The sequence below is a fragment of the Carcharodon carcharias genome (genome assembly GCF_017639515.1).
Source record: "Carcharodon carcharias isolate sCarCar2 chromosome 29 unlocalized genomic scaffold, sCarCar2.pri SUPER_29_unloc_10, whole genome shotgun sequence".
In the NCBI taxonomy this organism is placed as follows: Eukaryota; Metazoa; Chordata; class Chondrichthyes; order Lamniformes; family Lamnidae; genus Carcharodon; species Carcharodon carcharias.
In genome coordinates, this window is record NW_024470655.1 from 482,479 (window position 1) to 506,198 (window position 23,720).

The following is a 23,720-nucleotide window of genomic DNA, read 5'->3' on the forward strand; positions in this document are numbered from 1 at the left end:
GTTTCCCTTGGAGCAGTGAATGTTGAGAGGGGACCTGATAGAGGTGTATAAGATTATGAAGGGCATAGATAGGGTGGATAGGAAGGAGTTTTTTCCCATTCGTAGAGGGGTCAATAACCAGGGGATAAAGATTTAAGGTAAGAGGTAGAAGGATAAGAGGGGAGTTGAGGAGAAATGTTTTCACCCAGAGGGTGCTGGGAGTCTGGAACTCACTGCCTGAAAGGGAGGTTGAGTCAGAAACTCTCGTAACATTTAAGAAGTATTTATATATTCAGGGCTATGGGCCAAGTGCTGGAAAATGGGATTAGTGCAGTCAGATCTCTGTTGAAGGGTGCGGACACGATGGGCTGAATGGTCTCCTGTGCTGTAAACGTCTATGAGTCTATGACACTTTCTGATCCCTTAGATTCATGTCCTTTTCTTTAGATGGTCTCCCCATGTTCTTCCTTCCAAACTATCCGACATCACGTCTCTCTGCAGGAATTGCATCGGCCCCTTCTCCACACATTCCACTGACCTCTCTGTGAACTCTATCACTATCCTCCTCCAGGTTCACAATCCTCCCAAAGTTCTGTGAATGGTTAAACTGTGCCCCTCACGCCCGCATCTAACTCACTAGGTACAGAGCAAGGAAAATAATGGGCCTCATGCACTGGGGCTGGGGGGAACCCCCTGCTCTCCATCTTGCCCCCAGTCCGAACACAAACTCTCCCCCTCAGCTCTCCGCCTCCTGCCACTCAGCCAGCTCTACACCCTCGCCTCCGGTTTCATTCCACGAGCTCCGGCTTCGCTGCCAAGTCCACCCTGTGACCATCGAGCTTGTCGGACACAGCTTGCCCTCAGCTAAAGCTGTTCCAGCTCTCGCCACCATCGGTGTCAGCGTGGGAGTTAAACTATGGCGCCTGGTGAAATCCCTTCCAAAAACCCTCTGGCATGGGCGTGGGTGGGCACCACCTTTGGCGTTTGCCGCGCGGGTTGCGGCTCTGTGTGGACGAGTCTGTAAAACTCCCAGGTGTCTCCGTGACTCAGCTGGTATCGTCTGCTCGATCCACCCTGCCCGGTTAGGAGGCATCGCTCAGTAAAACATCCATTTGCCTGGTGAGAAATCCAGGCAGGGCCATGAATGCAGGTGTAACATGTTGTTGCTTAAAATTGGGAGAGGGTCCACTTGCCCGGAGACTATATCCAAAAACAAGATTATTGGAGCGCAGGAAAATGGCCTCACACACCAGGGAACACTGCGTTCTGCAGGAATTCATCTGCACTTGTCCATGTGACTGTCCATGTTGAGGTGAAACGGTCTGGATTGTCACTGCAGGGTTTATCCTTGCTCCCTTTCTTGACTAAAGGGTGACGTTCACAATTCTCCAGTCCTCTCGCACCACCCCTTAATCAAAGGTGGGCTTGAAGATATGATCAGAACCTCTGCGGTTTCCACTTCTACATCCAATCCACTCCTGGTGACTTCCCAACTTTCAGTGCAGCCAAGCTTCTCCAATACCTCCCTCTTCATCAACTTCTAGCCCGTCTGCTATCTCAGCCGCCTCCTCTTTCACTGTGACCTTGGCAGGATCTTCCTCCTAGGTTGCTTGTTCATCTTCTGAAGCGAAGATGTTCATCATCTGGGGCGTTTGGTGGGGTTCTGGTGAGTAGGTAGGTGAGCGCTCACCCCGAGGTCAAGACAGATGAAAAATACTCATTTTGTACCTCAGACAAGGCTTTAGCCACTTCCCAGTCCCTAACAGTAATCACAGCGCAAGGTTTCCTCTCCACCCTATATGTTAATGACATCGTAAACACATCACAAAGGTTTCCTCTTGTCACTGAGCATTAACTACCCCAAAAATACACCAGGAAAGCTTCCACTTTCTCTGAGCATTAACTACATTGTAAATACATCGCAAAAGTTTCCTGTTGTCACTGTGCATTAACTGCATCCTAATTACATCGGGAATGTTTCATCTTCTCACTGGGCATTAACTACATTGTAAATGCATCAGGAAGGCTTCCTCTTGTCACTGAGGCATTAACTACATCCTAAATACCTCGGGAAGGTTTCCTTTTGTCACTGGGCATTAACTACATCGTAAATGCATCGCAAAAGTTTCCTCTTGTCACAGGGCATTAACCACATTGTAAAAATATCAGGAAAGTTTCCTCTTTCTCTGGACATTAACTATATTGTAAATATGTGCAAAAGCTTCCTATTGTCACTGAACATTAACTACATCGTAAATACACCGGGAATGTTTTGTCTTGTCACTGGCCATTAACTACATCGTAAATACATCAGGAATGTTTTGTCTTGTCACTGAGCATTAACTACATCATAAATACACCGGGAATGTTTCGTCTTGTCACTGAGCATTAACTACATCGTAAATACACCGGGAATGTTTTGTCTTGTCACTGAGCATTAACTACATTGTAAATACACCGGGAATGTTTTGTCTTGTCACTGAGCATTGACTACATCGTAAATACATCAGGAAAGTTTCCTCTTGTCATTGAGGCATTAACTACTTCGTAAGTACATCAGGAAAGATTCTCTTTCTCTGGGCATTAACTACATCATAACTATATCGGGGAAGGTTCCTCGTCTCACTGGATATTACTCAAATTGTAAAATGCAACTGGCCTGTATATCCCAGTTTTCTCTCACTCCATTTTTTTTTTGAATAGCAGTGTCACATTTGCTAAAGTACAATCCACTCAGACCGCTGAAGGGTCTAGGGAATTTTGGAAAATCATAGCGTTGCAGCTATCTCTTTTGGAACACTAGGATGTAGGCCACCAGGCCCTGACAATCTGCTGGATTTTAGCCCCTTGAGTTTCTGCAGTACTTTAATCACTGCTTTTCTCCCTTATCTTAATTTTCTCCCTTATAGCTCTCAGTTATCCTCTATTTCTGGGATGTAATTAGCACCTTTTTATTGTGGAGACAGACATAAAACATTAGGTCAATGTGTCTCCCATTTCTGCTTTCCCCTGGAATTTCCCCTTTCTCTGGCTCTAAGATCCAACATGTACTTTAGCTACTCTCCTACTTTTTATCTACCTATAAAAGCTATTACAATTTGTTTTTTCATATTCCTGGCTTGTTTACTCCCGTATTCTATTTTGTTCCCTTTTTAACAACTTTTAGGTCGCTCTTTGCTGTTTCCTCAAACACTCCCAATCCTCAGGATGACTATAATTCTTTGCAACGTTACCGGCAGTGGGTAGCTTCCCTGCCTCTGAGCCAGAAGCAGCAGGTTCAAGTCCCACCCCAGGACCTGATGGCCAAGGAAGGTGCATTCGTAAAGTGGCCAAGGAGGTTGGGTATTAACCTGTAAATCCTTCCAACACATGCCAATGACAGGTGGCAAGAGCAGGTGAGATTCCTGGTCAGCCGAGTGATGGAGAAAATGTTGGAGCCTCTCCCATCACTATCCAGACTGCTCCAGGCTACAACTTCCATATAAAAGTGCACATTGTGTAAAGAACAGGACTTTTTATTTCTCTTGGACTCTGGCTTAAAATTACAATGGCTGCAGTTTGAAGACCATGTTTACTGGAACAGTGTGAGGGATATAAACAATGTTTCTGTCCCGGAACAGTGTGTGCCATGAAAGACAGGATGGTGCTGAGGAGGAGTCTGGTCTAATGGAGAACTACCTGGCAACAAGGTTTTAATTGGCTCCTGACCAGGTGACTAGGGTTTTGTGTGAGAACAGTGCAGGAGAATAGCTCTTAGCCTGAAATTAAAAAGACCTAAAACCTCTGTCTCCTGTGTGTGTAAGATCCCAATAATTCTACAATAATAACGAGCTGGCTTTTTCTCCTTGTATCTCTATAACCTGCTCTCTCTCTCTGAAAACCCCTGTCAAGAGGCAAAGGGGAAAATCACTGTTAGAGACGTTGAAAGGCAAGTTCTCAACCAGTGAACTAAAGATGGAAAGTGCTGGAAGACCACCTTGCGTCATCAATAAGAACTGAAAGGAACTTGGAAGACATCGATCAGAATCCACCCATCGAATCCTGTACTCCGGAACTGGTGCTATTGAACTGTTTTATCCCACCCTTAAAATCCATGTTCTTGTGCGTCTTACATGTGTCTTGTATGTGGATGTGTGTAGAGGTTTAAGAAGGGGTAGAGTTTGGGTTATGGAGTTAGAAGCTAGCAGTTCATATTCTTTTCCTTTGCCACTGGTTAAAGTCAATTTGTTCAATAAACAGTTATATAATTATTAAGTTTACAAACCTGTGCTCGTTTTCTGTTAGCCTAAATTAAACAGTTAGGTGGGTTGACCAAACTTTCCCCCTTTGTGGCAGCTCAGGGAGCAGTGGGGCCTGAGATTGCAGCGCACTCTCCCCAGTGAGTGGTGAAAGGAGCCAGCAACATGGACCCTCTGAGTGAACAGTAACACACCAGCAGCACTCAGAGTGAGGATGTGTTGTACAAGGCTCGAAACTGAGGCCGTGAACGTGCATCTTATAATTTTAATATTTGCTGGGGAGACAGTTGGACAGTTTAGAAAGATCCTGTGCAGCTTTTAAACTTTAATAATGTGGGAGTTTATAAAGTTTTAACACTGTCCAATTCAAATGTCTAGGCTTCAAAATGACCGACATTTTTTAATGCTACCTGGTTTAATCTTATTTTTCAATACCCACAGTCTGGGGGAGATGTTGGTGGAGTGGTATTGTCGCTGGGCTAGTAACCCAGAGATTCAGGCTAATGCTCTGGGGACATGGGTTCAAATCCCACCCCAGTAGCTGGTGGAATTTACAATCCATTAATAAATCTGGAATATAAAGCCCATCTCAGTGATGGGGACCATGAAATTATCACTGATTGTTGTAAAAACCCATCTTGTTCACTAATGTCCTTTATGAAAGGAAATCTACTGTCCTTACACAGTCTGACCTACATGTGACTCCAGACTCACAGCACTGTGGCTGACTCTTAACTGCCCCCTGAAATGGCATCACTGGCTGGGCCCAGCATTTATTGCCCATCCCTAATTGCCCCTTGAGAAGGTGGTGGTGAGCTGCCTTCTTGAACCGCTGCAGTCCCTGTGGTGTAGGTACACCCACAGTGCTGTTAGGGAGGGAGCACCAGGATTTTGTCCCTGTGGTGTAGGTACACCCACAGTGCTGTTAGGGAGGGAGTTCCAGGATTTTGTCCCTGTGGTGTAGGTACACCCACACTGCTGTTAGGGAGGGAGTTCCAGGATTTTGTCCCTGTGGTGTAGGTACACCCAGGGCGCTGTTAGGGAGGGAGTTCCAGGATTTTGTCTGTGTGGTGTAGGTACACCCACAGTGCTGTTAGGGAGGTATTTCTAGGATTTTGTCCCTGTGGTGTAGGTACACCCACAGTGCTGTTAGGGAGGGAGTTCCAGGATTTTGTCCCTGTGGTGTAGGTACACCCACAGCGCTGTTAGGGAGGGAGTTCCAGGATTTTGTCCCTGTGGTGTAGGTACACCCACGGTGCTGTTAGGGAGGGAGTTGCAGAACAATTCATTCAGGGAGTCTGAGTTGCTATGGTAATCTGCTCTTTCACATGTGTGTGTTGTCGATTGGACTATGGATGGTGATGAGAGAGGCTCCAACGTTCTTTCTATCACATGGCTGACCAGGAGTCTCTCTCGCTCTGACCGCCTGTCCTTGGCGTGTGTTGGAAGGATTTACATGTTAATACTCCACCAGTTTGGCTGTGTGGTGAACACCACCTACTTTGGCCTGGGGTGGGACTCGAGGTCCCAAGTTTCTGCCTGAGAGTCAGGGATGCACCACAAGAACCCCCCCACCCCCCCCCCACTGAGTACAAGGTGGTCAGTAGATGGCAAACTGTGTTGAGGAGACAGCACTTGGTGGTGACGCGGTCAGCACAGGTACTTCGGGCAGGGAGTGTTGGGAGCTAGAAAACCAGGAGACCAGCGAAAGGGAGAGAAGGTGGGGTGGGGTGAGATGAAGATGGGAGGGAGGAGGGAAGATGGGAGTGTGTAGCCAAAACACGACCATGGGTGCACTGGGGTTGAGTGCTGTACTCTGACTGTCATTCTAAACATCAGGGAGGTGGGTGGGGGGTGAATTAGACACGTTGTTGGGGGGTGGGGGTGGGGGGGGATAACCTCCCAGACCCTTGGGCAGTGGGGAGCCTGGCAAGTGGGCGGGAGTTAGTGTGGCCAAGAATCCGTTCCCCCTGCATCAACCGCAGCAATCGGGACGATCAGGGGGAGGGTGGAGTTTCCCGATGGACAGTTTCGGGGAGCCCTTTGGCTTCAGTGTGTGGTGTACACTCACGAACAGGCCAACCCGCTGGCACTCAGCACCCCCTCCAAATCCACCCCCCCCCAACAGATCAGCAATTCCAGCCTTCGCTTTCTGAGCCGCACCGGAGTGCCGTAGGCAGGGGGGAGGTCCATTCCGTGCGGGGTTAACGGTGAGATGCCGCTGCCGGGTCCTCTTCGGGGAGGCCTGTCGGTGGGGGGGGGGGGGTGCCTGTTAAACGCCAGCCTGTACCGGAGAGCGGGTTGGCAGCCGTGCAGGTTGTGTGGAGGATGACGGAGGGAGCGAGGGAGGGAGGGTTAGTGGGCGAGGGAGGGAGGGATAGTGCAGACTGTCTGGGTGCCCCTCAAACATGGCGCCCGGACCTTTAGCCCCAGGAGGTAACGGTGGGGCTGGTGACTCCTGCCCGTCTCCGCCGCCAGAATTGGCCAGCACCTCGTGGGCGCACATCTGGTGAACTGACCAGGGTAAGACCGCCCGGGGTCAGCTACCCCAGCGCCCAGTGCGAATCGCTCCCACTTCCACATCCGTCACTGACCCTGGAGTCCAGAACTGAAGGTTCCACCCTTGTTTCCTTTCTCCGTTTCACCTGTGGGATGGGCTGAGGTTCCCACCTCAACGCTGCCCCCATGGCAGAGTCTGTCTCAAATAGCCCACCCCCCGATACACCCCCACCCCACCCCCCGATACACACCCACCCCACCCCCCGATACACACCCACCCCACCCCCCGTTACACCCCACACCCCACCCACTGATACACACCCACCCCACCCCCCGATACACACCCACCCCACCCCCCCGATACACCCCACACCCCATGGCAGAGTCTGTCTCAAATACCCCACCCCCCGATACACACCCACCCCACCCCCCGATACACACCCACCCCATGGCAGAGTCTGTCTCAAATAGCCCACCCCCCGATACACACCCACCCCACCCCTGATACACCCCCACCCCACCCCCCGATACACACCCACCCCACCCCCCGATACACCCCACACCCCACCCCCCGATACACACCCACCCCACCCCCCGATACACACCCACCCCACCCCCCCGATACACACCCACCCCACCCCCCGATACACCCCACACCCCAAGGTAGAGTCTGTCTCAAATAGCCCACCCCCTGATACACACCCACCCCCACCCCCCGATACACACCCACCCCACCCCCCGATACACACCCACCCCACCCCCCGATACACCCCACACCCCATGGCAGAGTCTGTCTCAAATAGCCCACCCCCCGATACACACCCACCCCACCCCCCGATACACCCCCACCCCACCCCCCCGATACACACCCACCCCACCCCCCGATACACACCCACCCCACCCCCCGATACACCCCACACCCCATGGCAGAGTCTGTCTCAAATAGCCCACCCCCCGATACACACCCACCCCACCCCCTGATACACACCCACCCCACCCCCCGATACACCCCACGGCAGAGTCTGTCTCAAATAGCCCACCCCCCGATACACACCCACCCCACCCCCCGATACACACCCACCCCACCCCCCGTTACACCCCACACCCCACCCCCCGATACACACCCACCCCACCCCCCGATACACACCCACCCCACCCCCCCGATACACACCCACCCCACCCCCCGATACACCCCACACCCCATGGCAGAGTCTGTCTCAAATAGCCCACCCCCCGATACACACCCACCCCACCCCCCGATACACACCCACCCCATCCCCCGATACACACCCACCCCACCCCCCGATACACCCCACACCCCATGGCAGAGTCTGTCTCAAATAGCCCACCCCCCGATACACACCCACCCCACCCCCCGATACACACCCACCCCACCCCCCGATACACCCCACACCCCATGGCAGAGTCTGTCTCAAATACCCCACCCCCCGATACACACCCACCCCACCCCCCGATACACACCCACCCCACCCCCGATACACCCCACACCCCATGGCAGAGTCTGTCTCAAATACCCCACCCCCTGTTACACACCCACCCCACCCCCGATACACCCCACACCCCATCCCCGATACACACCCACCCCACCCCCCGATACACCCCACACCCCATGGCCGACTCCATCTCAAACACCCCACCCCACCCCCCGATACACCCCACAGCCCAGTTCACTTCCCCACTGTCCCCAATCGCCTACTCCCTAAATCTCCCCGAACATTTCCCACTGTTAAACGCGTTCCTGATCAGCAGCCAACACACGAGGGCTGGAGAAGGTGGAGGGTCCTGAATGGGGGAGGTGTACATGCTGCTGGGAGAGTGGACAGACACTGCGGGCACAGGCTGGGAGACAGTGAGAATGACACACAGCACTGGGAACACTGGCAGAGGCTGAGTGGAGGCACATGAGGTTAGATCAGAAGAGTGAGCTACGAGGCTCCACAATACCTGTCAGCTCCAGCTGCGAATCCAACCCGGGATTCTCACATTCTGTCCCTTTGTTCATTCTTACTTCTGCAAAAGAGAAAAAAATAAAATACTTAGAACCGATAGCAATAAACCAGAACGAGATGGATGGACAGAGGGAGAGAGAGAGAGAGAGACAGGGGGAGAGAGAGAGAGAGGGAGAGAGGGAGTTAGACAGAGATAGACAGAGAGCGAGAGAGAGACAGACAGAGAGGGACGGAGGGAGAGAGAGAGAGAGAGACAGAGAAAGAGAGACAGAGGGAGAGAGAGAGACAGAAAGAGACAGAGAGGGAGAGAGACAGACAGAGAGAGAGGGAGAGAGAGGGACAGAGGGACAGAGTCAGAGAGACAGAGGGAGAGAGCGAGAGACAGAGGGAGAGAGCGAGAGACAGAGACAGAGAGCGAGACAGAGAGAGGGGGAAAGACAGAGGGAGAGGGAGAGGGAGAGAGACAGAGAGACAGAGAGAGAGAGACAGAGAGAGAGAGAGAGAGACACAGAGGGAGAGAACGCGAGACAGAGCGCGAGACAGAGAGCGAGACAGAGAGCGAGACAGAGAGCGAGACAGAGATCGAGGGAGAGAGCGAGGGAGAGAGAGAGAGAGAAAGAGAGAGAGAGACAGAGGGAGAGGGAGAGAGACAGAGAGAGAGACGGGGGATTGACAGAGGGAGAAAGACAGAGAGACAAAGGGAGAGAGAAAGAGACACAGAGAGAGAGATTCAGAGAAGGAGAGAGAGACAGAGAGCGACAATCAAGAGAAAGAGAGGTGGAGTGAGGCACAGGTTGAGAGAGATATAAATAGTGCGAGAGAGAGACGGGGACTGAGAGACAGAAAGAGATAGAGAGAGAGAAAGAGAAAGAGAGACAAAGAGACAGAGAGAGAGGTACTTGAGAATGAGGGAAGGAGGGAGAGAGAATGAATGATCGAGACAGGGAGAAAGTGAGTGAGAGGTTCAGAGAGGGGACAGACAGAGAATGAGGGAGAGATTGAGAGAGAAGTGAGAGATAGAGACAGGGAGAGACGAAGTGGAAGAAGAGACAGATTATTTTGTACACCAAGAACATGAGGTTTTAAGCACAGATACAGGCCCACTAAAGCTCCCGATTTAAACTAACGCCCCAAGGATAGCTCTCCCCTTTCAGGGAGTTAGGCACTGGACCGTCTGTCACTCGCACACACCCAGGTCTCACTGATCATTGTCACTTCCCCCACTTTCCTGTCCAACTTTCATCTATTTAAACAAAGTTATTCTTATAGGTAGTTGCTGTTTGTAAGCCTGTGTCACCGGTGTGTCTCCCTCTTGTTCATCTACACACTGAGCAACAGCAGCACATTGGTTCAAAAAGGAGCGCCTCCTGGCACCTCCAATTACTCAGCACGTTGAAGATAGTGAGTAGCTTGAATTACACAGAGCAGGAGAGGCCCAGGCTCCATCCTCGGCCTAGTGATCAAGCTCACTGACCTCACCCGGCGAGGGACTGGAGCCCCCACGTGGAGAGCAGGAGAGGCCCAGGCTCCATCCTCGGCCTAGTGATCGAGCTCACTGACCTCACCCGGCGAGGGAAACGAGCCCCCCAGCGCAGAGCAGGAAAGGCCCAGGCTCCATCCTCGGCCTAGTGATCGACCTCACTGACCTCACCCGGCGAGGGACTGGAGCCCCCAAGCGCAGAGCAGGAAAGGCCCAGGCTCCATCCTCGGCCTAGTGATCGAGCTCACCGACCTCACCTGGCGAGGGACTGGAGCCCCCAAGCGCAGAGCAGGAGAGGCCCAGGCTCCATCCTCGGCCTAGTGATCGAGCTCACCGACCTCACCCGGCGAGGGACTGGAGCCCCCAAGCGCAGAGCAGGAGAGGCCCAGGCTCCATCCTCGGCCTAGTGATCGAGCTCACCGACCTCACCCGGCGTTGGCCTGCATTCCCCACAGACAGAGCGGGACCATCCTCGAGCCTCTGTCAGCTCCGCTCTCCTGCCCCCAGCAAACCGTCTCTCCTCAGCAACACCCACAGGGCTAAGCTGGTGAAGGGGTCAATGGCTCTGAAACTCATTCCCAAGCGAGGGGAGAGAGAACAGGAGGTGGAAGGGGAGAGTGGCGGCTTGTTGGAAACAGAACCTAAAAGTGAAGAGAGGGCCACATGCAGGATTCTGGGATAGCAGCATATTGGGGTTGGGGGAGGGGCGGGGGAGAGGGTGGGAGTGGGGGGAGGGGCGGGGGAGAGGGTGGGAGTTGGGGGTGGGTGGGGTTGGGGGAGGGGCGGGGGAGAGGGTGGGAGTTGGGGGTGGGTGGGGTTGGGGGAGGGGCGGGGGAGAGGGTGGGAGTTGGGGGTGGGTGGGGTTGGGGGAGGGGCGGGGGAGAGGGTGGGAGTTGGGGGTGGGTGGGGTTGGGGGAGGGGCGGGGGAGAGGGTGGGAGTTGGGGGTGAGTGGGGTTGGGGGAGGGGCGGGGGAGAGGGTGGGAGTTGGGGGTGAGTGGGGTTGGGGGAGGGGCGGGGGAGAGGGTGGGACTTGGGGGTGGGTGGGGTTGGGGGAGGGGCAGGGGAGAGGGTGGGAGTTGGGGGTGGGTGGGGTTGGGGGAGGGGCGGGGGAGAGGGTGGGAGTTGGGGGTGGGTGGGGTTGGGGGAGGGGCGGGGGAGAGGGTGGGAGTTGGGGGTGGGTGGGGTTGGGGGAGGGGCGGGGGAGAGGGTGGGAGTTGGGGGTGGGTGGGGTTGGGGGAGGGGCGGGGGAGAGGGTGGGAGTTGGGGGAGGGGCGGGGGAGAGGGTGGGAGTTGGGGGAGGGGCGGGGGAGAGGGTGGGAGTAGGGGGTGGGTGGGGTTGGGGGAGGGGCGGGGGGAGAGGGTGGGAGTTGGGGGTGGGTGGGGTTGGGGGAGGGGCGGGGGAGAGGGTGGGAGTTGGGGGTGGGTGGGGTTGGGGGAGGGGCGGGGGAGAGGGTGGGAGTTGGGGGAGGGGCGGGGGAGAGGGTGGGAGTTGGGGGAGGGGCGGGGGAGAGGGTGGGAGTTGGGGGTGGGTGGGGTTGGGGGAGGGGCGGGGGAGAGGGTGGGAGTTGGGGGTGGGTGGGGTTGGGGGAGGGGCGGGGGAGAGGGTGGGAGTTGGGGGTGGGTGGGGTTGGGGGAGGGGCGGGGGAGAGGGTGGGAGTTGGGGGAGGGGCGGGGGAGAGGGTGGGAGTTGGGGGAGGGGCGGGGGAGAGGGTGGGAGTTGGGGGTGGGTGGGGTTGGGGGAGGGGCGGGGGAGAGGGTGGGAGTTGGGGGTGGGTGGGGTTGGGGGAGGGGCGGGGGAGAGGCTGGGAGTGGGGGAGGGGCGGGGGAGAGGGTAGCAGTTGGGGGAGGGGCGGGGGAGAGGCTGGGAGTTGGGGGTGGGTGGGGTGGTTGATGACCTGGACCTGCCAACGCTGAAGATCACTGCCAAGTGCCAGGAAGTCCGGGGTTTGGCACAGTTTCACTTCCTTCCTCCCCCTCGTCTTAAACAATCAGATTCAAAGTGGCCGCTGCCACTTATTTTCCAGACGCGACGCGGAAGACATCTGCCGACAGGCGTTCCCGCCTGCAGCTCTCAGTGAGCCGGAGGCGGCCAACGCTGCTCTGCCGGTGCTGGGGCAGGCCTCGGAGACGCAGCCTGTGAGAAAGCTGCAAGGAACATACCAACAGTCCACAGAGGGAGGCAGGCAGAGCGAGGGAGTGGGCGGCTGGAGTGTAACATGGGCAAATGCGTCCGCTCTGACAGGAGGAATCGGAAAGCTGTAGATAATTTCATTAAGCGAGAGAGGCTGCAGGACGTAGTGGCGCAGAGGGACCTGGGTGTCCTGGTGCATGAATCACAGAAAGTGAGCGTGCAGGCCCAGCGAGTGCTGAGGGAGGCAAAGGCAGTGTTGGTGTTTATTGCTCTAGTCCCTCAGAATAAAGTGGGGACCACAGGAGCAGGAGGAGGCCATTCAGCCCCGCAAGCCTGCTCCACCACTCAGTAAGGTCATGGCTGATCTGGAACGTGCTCTCAGCTCCACGGTCCTGCCTGTTCTCCATAACCCTTAACTCCCTTGTCGATCAGAAATCTGTCTAACTCGGCCTTGAATATATTCAGTGACCCACCCACCCTGCTGCTCTCTGGGGAGGAGAGTTCCACAGGCTAATGACCCTGTGAGAGAACAAATTTCTGCTCATCCCCATCTGAAACAGTAGATTTCTTTATCTGAAACTGTGTCCCCTGGTTCTAGTCTCCCTAACGTCCTCCTATAATCCAACACGTCAAATCCTCACAGGACCTTCTGTTTCAATAAGGTCCCCTCTCGATCTGCTAAACTCCAATGTGGACTGGCCCAACCTTTTCTCATACAATAAGCCCCTCACCCCAGGAATGAATCGAGTGAACCTTCTCTGAACTGCTCCTAATGCAATTTTCAAACAATGAGACTCAAACACTGCACAGTATTCCAGATGTGATCTCAGTACAGCTGCAGTAAAACTTCCCTCCTTTTATATTTCATTCCTCTTGCAATAAACACCAACACTCCCTTTGCCTCCCTCAGCACCTGCATACTAACTTTTTGTGTTTCATGTACCAGGGCACCCAGATCCCTCTGCACCACTCAGTTCTGCAGCCTCTCTCACTAGTTAAATAATATTCTGCTTTTCCTACCAAAGTTCACATTTAACCACGTTATGCTCCATGTGCTACATTTTTGTCCACTCACGTAACCTGTCTATATCTCTTTTGCAGACCCTCTATCTCCTCTTGTCAAATTTCCCATACATTCAGCCCATTCACAGATACAGAGACCGACAACCATTTGTACATTGTACATTGAAGAGTCTGGAGTCACATGGAGGGCTGATCAGGCATTATTGAACCAGATGGGTTTTTACAACAATTGCTTCAGGGTCATCATCAGGCTTTTTAAACTCAAATTCCACCAATTGCTGTAGCAGGATTCAAACCTGGGACCCCGGAGTGTTACCCGAGGTATCGGGATTAATAGCCTAGTGACATTACCACTACACCACAGCATCCCCTGGCATGTTACTCCCTCAAAATCCTCTCATAAATTAGTTCAACATGATTTCCCTTTCACAAAGCCACGTTCTGAAGGAGATAGCTGAAGAGATAGTGGAGGCGTTAGTGGTGATCTTTCAGGAATCACTGGAGTCAGGGAGGGTCCCAGAGGACTGGAAAATCGCTAATGTAACCCCTCTGTTTAAGAAGGGAGTGAGGCAAAAGACGGGAAATTACAAGCCGATTAGCCTGACCTCGGCCGTTGGTAAGATTTTAGAGTCCATTATTAAGGATGAGATTTCAGAATACTCGGAAGTGCATGGTAAAATCGGGCAAAGTCAGCATGGTTTCATCAAGGGGAGGTCATGCCTGACAAATCTGTTAGAATTCTTTGAGGAGGTAATGAGTAGGTTAGACAAAGGAGAGCCAATGGATGTTATCTACTTGGACTTCCAGAAGGCCTTTGACAAGGTGCTGCACAGGAGGTGCTCAGTAAGATAAGAGCCCATGGTGTTAGAGGCAAGGGACTAGCACTGATAGAAGATTGGCTGTCTGGCAGGAGGCAGAGAGTGGGGATAAGGGGGTCCTTCTCAGGATGGCGGCCAGTGACTAGTGGAGTTCCGCAGGGGTCAGTGTTGGGACCACAACTTTTCACTTTATATATTAATGATCTAGATGAAGGAACTGAGGGCATCCTGGCTAAGTTTGCAGATGATACAAAGATAGGTGGAAGGACAGGTAGTATTGAGGAGATGGGGAGGCTACAGAAGGATTTGGACAGGTTAGGAGAATGGGCAAAGAAGTGGCAGATGGAATACAACGTGGGGAAGTGTGAGGTCATGCACTTTGGTAGGAAGAATAGAGGCATAGACTATTTTCTAAATGGGGAGAGAATTCAGAAATCTGGGGTGCAAAGGGACTTGGGAGTCCTAGTCCTGGATTCTCTTAAGGTTAACTTGCAGGTTTAGTCGGTAGTTAGGAAGGCAAATGCAATGTTGGCATTTATTTCGAGAGGACTAGAATATAAAAGCAGGAATGGGCTGCTGAGACTTTATAAGGCTCTGGTCAGACCACATTTAGAATATTGTGAGCAATTTTGGGCCCCGTATCTCAGGAAGGATGTTCTGACCCTGGAGAGGGTCCAGAGGAGGTTCACGAGAATGATCCCAGGAATGAAAGGCTATGAGGATCGTTTGAGGACTCTGGGTCTATACACGATGGAGTTTAGAAGGATGAGGGGGGATCTGATTGAAACTTACAGAATACTGAAAGGCCTGGATAGAGTGGACGTGGGGAAGATGTTTCCATTAGTAGGAGAGACTAGGACCCGAGGGCACAGCCTCAGAGTAAAGGGAAGATCTTTTAGAACAGAGATGAGGAGAAACTTCTTTAGCCAGAGAGTGGTGAACCTATGGAATTCATTGCCACAGAAGGCTGTGGAGGCCAGGTCATTGAGTGTATTTAAGACTGAGATAGATAGGTTCTTGATTGGTAAGGGGGGTCAAAGGTTACGGGGAGAAGGCGGGAGAATGGGGTTGAGAAACTTATCAGCCATGATTGAATGGCAGAGCAGACTCGATGGGTCGAATGGCCTAATTTCTGCTCCTATGTTTTATGGTGTTATGGAGAGAGAGAGTGATCACAGGGTAGAGGGAGGGAGAGAGAGAGTGATCACAGGGTAGAGGGAGGTAGAGAGAGAGTGATCACAGGGTAGAGGGAGGTAGAGAGATAATGATCGCAGGGTCGAGGGAGGTAGAGAGTGAGAGATCGCAGTGTCGAGGGAGAGAGAGAGAGAGATCGCAGGGTCGAGGGAGAGAGAGAGAGATCATAGGGTGGAGGGAGAGAGAGAGAGAGTGATCGCAGGGTCAAGGGAGGGAGAGAGAGAGAATGATCGCAGGGTCGAGGGAGGGAGAGAGAGAGATCACAGGGTCGAGGGAGGGAGAAAGAGATCGATCGCAGGATCGAGGGAGGGAGAGAGAGAGTGATCGCAGGGTCGAGGGAGGGAGGGATAGAGAGAGAGAGAGAGATCACAGGGTAGAGGGAGAGAGATAGAGAGATCGCAGGGTCGAGGGAGAGAGAGAGAGAGAGACCGCAGGCTGGAGGGAGAAGAGAGAGAGAGATCGAAGGGTGGAGGGAGAGAGAGAGAGAGATCGCAGGGTCGAGGGAGAGAGAGAGAGAGAGTGATCACAGGGTGGAGGGAGAGAGAGAGATCACAGGGTTGAGGAAGGGAGAGAGAGAGAGTGATCACAGGCTGGAGGGAGAGAGAGAGAGAGTGATCGCAGGGTTGAGGGAGGGAGAGAGAGAGATCGCAGGGTCGAGGGAGAGAGAGAGAGAGTGATCACAGGGTGGAGGGAGAGAGAGAGAGAGATCGCAGGCTGCAGGAAGAGAGAGAGAAAGAGATCGCAGGGTCGAGGGAGAGAGAGAGTGATCACAGGCTGGAGGGAGAGAGAGAGAGAGTTCGTAGGGTCGAGGGAGAGAGGGAGAGAGTGATCGCAGGCTGGAGGGAGAGAGGGAGAGAGTGACCGCAGGCTGGAGGGAGAGAGAGAGAGAGAGAGATCACAGGCTGGAGGGAGAGAGAGAGAGAGTGATCGGAGGCTGGAGGCAGAGAGAAAGAGATCGTAGGGTCGAGGGAGGGAGAGAGAGAGAGTGATCGCAGGGTGGAGGGAGAGAGAGAGAGAGAGAGAGTGATCACAGGGTCGAGGGAGGGAGAGAGAGAGAGAGTGATCGCAGGGTCGAGGGAGAGAGAGAGAGAGAGAGTGATCGCAGGGTCGAGGGAGGGAGAGAGAGTGATCGCAGGGTTGAGGGAGAGAGAGAGAGTGATCGCAGGGTCGAGGGAGGGAGAGAGAGAGAGTGATCGCAGGGTGGAGGGAGGGAGAGAGAGAGTGATCGCAGGCTGGAGGAAGAGAGAGAGAGAGTGATCGCAGGCTGGAGGGAGAGAGGGAGAGAGTGATCGCAGGGTGGAGGGAGAGAGAGACTGATCGCATGGTGGAGGGAGGGAGAGAGAGATCGCAGGCTGGAGGGAGAGAGAGAGAGAGAGATCGCAGGCTGGAGGGAAGGAGAGAGAGAGATCGCAGGCTGGAGGGAGGGAGAGAGAGAGATCGCAGTGTGGAGGGAGAGAGGGAGAGAGAGATCGCAGAGTCGAGGGAGGGAGATAGAGAGTGATCGCAGGATGGAGGGAGGGAGAGAGAGAGAGATCGCAGGTTGGAGGGAAGGAGAGAGAGAGATCGCAGGCTGGAGTGAGAGAGAGAGATCGCAGGGTGGAGGGAGGGAGTGAGAGAGAGATCGCAGGGTGGAGGGAGAGAGAGAGAGATCACAGGGTGGAGGGAGAGAGGGAGAGAGTGATCGCAGGCTGGAGGGAGGGAGAGAGAGATATCGCAGGGTGGAGGGACAGAGAGAGAGATTGCAGGGTGGAGCGAGGGAGAGAGAGAGAGATCGCAGGGTGGAGGGAGAGAGAGAGAGAGATCACAGGCTGGAGGGAGAGAGAGAGAGAGTTCGTAGGGTCGAGGGAGAGAGGGAGAGAGTGATCGCAGGCTGGAGGGAGAGAGGGAGAGAGTGACCGCAGGCTGGAGGGAGAGAGAGAGAGAGAGAGATCACAGGCTGGAGGGAGAGAGAGAGAGAGTGATCGGAGGCTGGAGGCAGAGAGAAAGAGATCGTAGGGTCGAGGGAGGGAGAGAGAGAGAGTGATCGCAGGGTGGAGGGAGAGAGAGAGAGAGAGAGAGTGATCACAGGGTCGAGGGAGGGAGAGAGAGAGAGTGATCGCAGGGTCGAGGGAGAGAGAGAGAGGGAGAGTGATCGCAGGGTCGAGGGAGGGAGAGAGAGTGATCGCAGGGTTGAGGGAGAGAGAGAGAGTGATCGCAGGGTCGAGGGAGGGAGAGAGAGAGAGTGATCGCAGGGTGGAGGGAGGGAGAGAGAGAGTGATTGCAGGCTGGAGGAAGAGAGAGAGAGAGTGATCGCAGGCTGGAGGGAGAGAGGGAGAGAGTGATCGCAGGGTGGAGGGAGAGAGAGACTGATCGCATGGTGGAGGGAGGGAGAGAGAGATCGCAGGCTGGAGGGAGAGAGAGAGAGAGAGATCGCAGGCTGGAGAGAAGGAGAGAGAGAGATCGCAAGCTGGAGGGAGGGAGAGAGAGAGATCGCAGTGTGGAGGGAGAGAGGGAGAGAGAGATCGCAGAGTCGAGGGAGGGAGATAGAGAGTGATCGCAGGATGGAGGGAGGGAGAGAGAGAGAGATCGCAGGTTGGAGGGAAGGAGAGAGAGAGATCGCAGGCTGGAGTGAGAGAGAGAGATCGCAGGGTGGAGGGAGGGAGTGAGAGAGAGATCGCACGGTGGAGGGAGAGAGAGAGAGATCACAGGGTGGAGGGAGAGAGGGAGAGAGTGATCGCAGGCTGGAGGGAGGGAGAGAGAGAGAGATCGCAGGTTGGAGGGAGGGAGAGAGAGATATCGCAGGGTGGAGGGAGAGAGAGAGAGATTGCAGGGTGGAGCGAGGGAGAGAGAGAGAGATCGCAGGGTGGAGGGAGAGAGAGAGAGAGATCACAGGGTGAAGGTAGAAAGGGAGTGAGTGATCGCAGGCTGGAGGGAGAGAGAGAGAGAGAGTTCGCAGGCTGGAGGGAGGGAAAGAGATAGAGATCGCAGGCTGGAGGGAGATAGAGAGAGAGTGATCGCAGGGTGGAGGGAGAGAGGGAGAGAGTGATCGCAGGCTGGAGGGAGAGAGAGAGAGAGATCACAGGCTGGAGGGAGAGAGAGAGAGAGATCGCAAGCTGGAGGGAGGGAGAGAGAGAGAGATCGCAGGGTGGAGGGAGGGAGAGAGAGAAATCGCAGTGTGGAGGGAGAGAGGGAGAGAGATCGCAGAGTCGAGGGAGGGAGATAGAGAGTGATCGCAGGGTGGAGGGAGAGAGGGAGAGAGATCGCAGGGTCGAGGGAGAGAGAGAGAGAGATCGCAGTCTGGAGGGAGAGAGAGAGAGAGATCGCAGGGTGGAGGGAGAGAGAGAGATCGCAGGGTCGAGGGAGGGAGAGAGAGAGAGAGATCGCAGGCTGGAGGGAGAGAGAGAGAGATCGCAGGCTGGAGGGAGAGAGAGAGAGATCGCAGGCTCGAGGGAGGGAGAGAGAGAGAGAGTGATCACAGGCTGGAGGGAGAGAGAGAGAGTGATCGCAGGGTTGAGGGAGGGAGAGAGAGAGATCGCAGGGTCGAGGGAGAGAGAGAGAGAGAGAGTGATTGCAGTTTTGAGGGAGGGAGAGAGAGAGAGTGATCGCAGGGTCGAGGGAGAGAGAGAGAGAGTGATCGCAGGGTCGAGGGAGGGAGAGAGAGAGAGCGATCGCAGGGTCGAGGGAGGGAGGGCGAGAGAGAGATCGCAGGGTGGAGGGAGAGAGAGAGAGAGACCGCAGGCTGGAGGGAGAGAGAGAGAGAGATCGCAGGGTGGAGGGAGAGAGAGAGAGAGTGATCACAGGATGGAGGGAGGGAGACAGAGAGTGAATACAGGCTGGAGGGAGAGAGGGAGAGAGTGATCGCAGGCTGGAGGAAGAGAGGGAGAGAGAGAGATTGCAGGCTGGAGGGAGAGAGAGAGAGAGATCGTAGGGTCGAGGGAGAGAGTGAGAGAGTGATCGCAGGCTGGAGGGAGAGAGGGAGAGAGTGAGATTGCAGGCTGGAGGGAGAGAGAGAGAGAGAGAGATTGCAGGCTGGAGGGAGAGAGAGAGAGAGATCGTAGGGTCGAGGGAGAGAGTGAGAGAGTGATCGCAGGCTGGAGGGACAGAGGGAGCGAGAGATCGCAGGCTGGAGGGAGAGAGAGAGAGAGTGATCGCAGGGTGGAGGGAGAGAGAGAGAGAGAGTGATCGCAGGGTCAAGGGAGAGAGAGAGAGAGAGTGATTGCAGGGTCGAGGGAGGGAGAGAGAGAGAGTGATCGCAGAGTCGAGAGAGGGAGAGAGAGAAAGATCGCAGGGTCGAGGGAGCGAGAGAGAGAGAGTGATCGCAGGCTGGAGGGAGACAGAGAGAGAGTGATCGCAGGGAAGAGGAAGGGAGAGTGTGATCGCAGGCTGGAGGGAGAGAGAGAGAGAGAGAGATCGCAGGCTGGAGGGAGAGAGAGACTGATCCCAGGTTGGAGGGAGGGAGAGAGAGATCGCAGGCTGGAGGGAGAGAGAGAGAGAGAGATCGCAGGCTGGAGGGATGGAGAAAGAAAGATCGCAGACTGGAGGGAGGGAGAGAGAGAGAGATCGCAGGGTGGAGGGAGGGAGAGAGAGAGATCGCAGTGTGGAGGGAGAGAGGGAGAGAGAGATCGCAGAGTCGAGGGAGGGAGATAGAGAGTGATCGCAGGCTGGAGGGAGGGAGAGAGAGAGATCGCAGGGTTGAGGGAGAGAGAGAGAGAGAGATCACAGGGTCGAGGGAGAGAGGGAGAGAGTGATCGCAATCTGGAGGGAGAGAGTGAGAGAGAGATCGCAGGCTGGAGGGAGGGAAAGAGAGAGAGATCGCAGTCTGGAGGGAGGGAGAGAGAGAGTGATCGTAGGGTGGAGGGAGAGAGGGAGAGAGTGATCGCAGGCTGGAAGGAGAGAGAGAGAGAGATAGTAGGGTCGAGGGAGAGAGGGAGAGTGTGATCGCAGGCTGGCGGGAGAGTGGGAGAGAGATCGCAGGGTCGAGGGAGAGAGAGAGAGAGATCACAGGCTGGAGGGAGAGAGAGAGAAAGTGATCGCGGGTGGAGGGAGAGAGAGAGAGAGAGTGATCACAGGGTCGAGGGAGAGAGAGAGAGAGAGTGATTGCATTGTCGAGGGAAGGAGAGAGGGAGAGTGATTGCAGGGTCGAGGGAGAGAGAGAGAGTGATCGCAGGGTCGAGTGAGGGGGAGAGAGAGATCGCAGGGTCGAGGGAGAGAGAGAGAGAGTGATCACAGGGTGGAGGGAGAGAGAGAGAGAGATCGCAGGCTGGAGGGAGAGAGAGAAAGAGATCGCAGGGTCGAGGGAGAGAGAGAGTGATCACAGGATGGAGGGAGAAAGGGAGAGAGTGATCGAAGGCTGGAGGGAGAGAGGGAGCGAGTGGTCGCAGGCTGGAGGGAGAGAGAGAGAGAGAGATCACAGGCTGGAGGGAGAGAGAGAGAGACTGATCGCAGGCTTGAGGGAGGGAGAGAGAGATCGTAGGGTCGAGGGAGGGAGAGAGAGAGAGTGTGATCACAGAGTCAAGGGAAGGAGATAGAGGGAGTGATCGCAGGGTCGATTGAGAGAGAGAGAGAGAGAGTGATTGCAGGGTCGAGGGAGGGAGAGAGAGAGAGTGATCGCAGGGTTGAGGGAGGGAGAGAGAGAGAGTGATCGCAGGGTGGAGGGAGGGAGAGAGAGAGATTGCAGGGTCGAGAGAGGGAGAGAGAGAGAGAGATCGCAGGCTGGAGGGAGAGAGAGAGAGAGATCACAGGCTGGATGGAGAGAGAGAGAGAGTGATCGCAGACTGGAGGGAGAGAGAGAGAGATCATAGGGTCGAGGGAGAGAGAGAGAGAGAGAGTGATTGCAGTGTCGAGCGAGGGAGAGAGAGAGTGATCGCAGGGTCGAGGGAGAGAGAGAGAGAGTGATCGCAGGGTTGAGGGAGGGAGAGAAAGAGAGTGATAACAGGGTGGAGGGAGGGAGAGAGAGAGTGATCGCAGGCTGGAGGGAGAGAGAGAGAGAGTGATCGCAGGCTGGAGGGAGAGAGGGAGAGAGTGATCGCAGGGTGGAGGGAGAAAGGGAGAGAGTGATCGCAGGCTGGAGGGAGTGAGAGAGAGAGAGATCGCAGGCTGGAGGGAGGAAGGGAGAGAGAGATCTCAGGTTGGAGGGAGAGAGGGAGAGAGTGATCACAGGCTGGAAGGAGAGAGGGAGAGAGTGATAACAGGCTGGAGGAAGAGAGGGAGAGAGAAAGATTGCAGGCTGGAGGGAGAGAGAGAGAGAGATCGTAGGGTCGAGGGAGAGAGTGAGAGAGTGATCGCAGGCTGGAGGGAGAGAGGGAGAGAATCATCGCAGGCTAGAGGGAGAGAGAGAGAGACAGAGATCACAGGCTGGAGGGAGAGAGAGAGAGTGATCGCAGGCTGGAAGGAGAGAGAGAGAGATCGTGGGGTCGAGGGAAGGAGAGAGAGAGTGATCGCAGGGTGGAGGGAGAGAGAGAGAGAGAGAAAGTGATCACAGGGTCGAGGGAGGTAGAGAGAGAGAGTGATCGCAGGGTTGAGGGAGAGAGAGAGAGAGAGATTGATTGCAGGGTCGAGGGAGGGAGAGAGAGAGTGATCGCAGGCTGGAGGGAGAGAGAGAGAGATCGTAGGGTCGAGGGAGGGAGAGAGAGAGAGTGATCGCAGGGTGGAGGGAGAGAGAGAGAGAGAGAAAGTGATCACAGGGTCGAGGGAGGGAGAGAGAGAGAGTGATCGCAGAGTCGAGGGAGGGAGAGAGAGAGAGTGATCTCAGGGTCGAGGGAGGGAGAGAGAGAGAGTGATTGCAGGGTGGAGGGTGGGAGAGAGAGAGTGATCGCAGGCTGGAGGGAGAGAGAGAGAGATCGTAGGGTCGAGGGAGAGAGAGAGAGTGAGTGATCGCAGGGTGAAGGGAGAGAGAGAGAGAGAGAAAGTGATCACAGGGTCGAGGGAGGTAGAGAGAGAGAGTGATCGCAGGGTCGAGGGAGAGAGAGAGAGAGAGAGTGATTGCAGGGTCGAGGGACGGAGAGAGAGAGAGTGATCGCAGGGTCAAGGGAGAGAGAGAGAGAGTGATTGCAGGGTCGAGGGAGGGAGAGAGAGAGAGTGCTCGCAGAGTCGAGGGAGGGAGAGAGAGAGAGAGATCGCAGGGTGGAGGGAGGGAGAGAGAGAGTGATCGCAGGCTGGAGGGAGAGAGAATGAGAGTGATCACAGGCTGGAGGGAGAGAGGGAGAGAGTGATCGCAGAGTGGAGGGATAAAGGGAGAGTGTGATCTCAGGCTGGAGGGAGAGAGAGAGAGAGATTGCAGGCTGGAGGGAGAGAGAGACTGATCCCAGGTTGGAGGGAGGGAGAGAGAGATCGCAGGCTGGAGAGATGGAGAAAGAAAGATCGCAGGCTGGAGGGAGGGAGAGAGAGAGAGATCGCAGGGTGGAGGGTGGGAGAGAGAGAGAGAACACAGGGTGGAGTGAGAGAGAGAGAGAGAGAACACAGGGTGGAGGGAGAGAGGGAGAGAGTGATCGCAATCTGGAGGGAGAGAGAGAGAGAGAGATCGCAGGCTGGAGGGAGGGAAAGAGAGAGAGATCGCAGGCTGGAAGGAGAGAGAGAGAGAGATAGTAGGGTCGAGGGAGAGAGGGAGAGTGTGATCGCAGGCTGGAGGGAGAGTGGGAGAGAGATCGCAGGGTCGAGGGAGAGAGAGAGAGAGATCGCAGACTGGAGGGAGAGAGAGAGTGATCGCAGGGTGGATGGAGAGAGAGAGATCGCAGGGTCGAGGGAGGGAGAGAGTGAGAGAGATCGCAGGCTGGAGGGAGAGAGAGAGAGTGATCGCAGGGTGGATGGAGAGAGAGAGATCGCAGGGTCGAGGGAGGGAGAGAGTGAGAGAGATCGCAGGCTGGAGGGAGAGAGAGAGAGAGATCGCAGGGTCGAGGGAGAGAGAGAGAGAGAGTGATCACAGGGTGGAGGGAGAGAGAGAGAGAGATCGCAGGGTCGAGGGAGGGAGAAAGAGAGAGTGAACGCAGGCTGGAGGAAGAGAGAGAGAGAGAGAGATTGCAGGCTGGAGGGAGAGAGAGAGAGAGATCGTAGGGTCGAGGGAGAGAGTGAGAGAGTGATCGCAGGCTGGAGGGAGAGAGGGAGAGAGTGAGATTGCAGGCTGGAGGGAGAGAGAGAGAGAGAGAGATTGCAGGCTGGAGGGAGAGAGAGAGAGAGATCGTAGGGTCGAGGGAGAGAGTGAGAGAGTGATCGCAGGCTGGAGGGACAGAGGGAGCGAGAGATCGCAGGCTGGAGGGAGAGAGAGAGAGAGTGATCGCAGGGTGGAGGGAGAGAGAGAGAGAGAGTGATCGCAGGGTCAAGGGAGAGAGAGAGAGAGAGTGATTGCAGGGTCGAGGGAGGGAGAGAGAGAGAGTGATCGCAGAGTCGAGGGAGGGAGAGAGAGAAAGATTGCA

General features: G+C 55.1%; 1 protein-coding gene across 1 annotated transcript in view; it reads right to left on the reverse strand.

The window, feature by feature from the left end:
• Positions 1-23,720, reverse strand: part of LOC121273992 (POU domain, class 2, transcription factor 2-like) — a 507,999-nt gene that overhangs the window by 417,205 nt on the left and 67,074 nt on the right. Inside the window, exon 2 of the mRNA XM_041181124.1 lies at positions 8,682-8,747. The gene's annotated coding sequence lies outside the window, so the exon portion shown is untranslated. The remainder of the gene's footprint in view (positions 1-8,681; positions 8,748-23,720) is intronic.